This window comes from Bison bison, unplaced genomic scaffold, assembly GCF_000754665.1.
Source record: "Bison bison bison isolate TAMUID 2011002044 unplaced genomic scaffold, Bison_UMD1.0 scf7180017863850, whole genome shotgun sequence".
NCBI lineage: Eukaryota > Metazoa > Chordata > Mammalia > Artiodactyla > Bovidae > Bison > Bison bison.
In genome coordinates, this window is record NW_011494422.1 from 14,040 (window position 1) to 14,507 (window position 468).

Consider the following 468-nt stretch of genomic DNA (forward strand, 5'->3'; position numbering starts at 1 on the left):
TCTCACATTCTAACTCTGCATACAGTGTATTCACATGGGCACCCTGAGCTGCCCAAAAGAGTCTCAGCCCAGATGGTGAGTTTGTGAAAGGTCCCTGGAAGGAAGTCAGAGGCTGAGTCCCAGGACTTCCCCACCCCTCACTCCCCAGCTCAGCTCAGGAGCCCTTCCAGGTTTCACCAGCATCATTCTAGAATCCCAGTGCCCCCACCTCCTCCCCCACCTATTTCCTGGGACTCAAGTGAGATATGGGTCTCAGGAGACCTGGGAGAACACACCTGCATGGTTCAGGGTCCCTGAGAGGATAACAGGCAGGAAGGCCAGGGGTCTCCAAATAGAGGAAATAGCCTGCAAGTGTCAGACATTTTTATCTCTCTTAAGCGGCAGGAGGAAACAAACTAGCAATATTTTTTCCTTCTCTATACAAATTTAAAGGGAGGTTTCTCTTAAAATATTGTGTTGCCATAATGA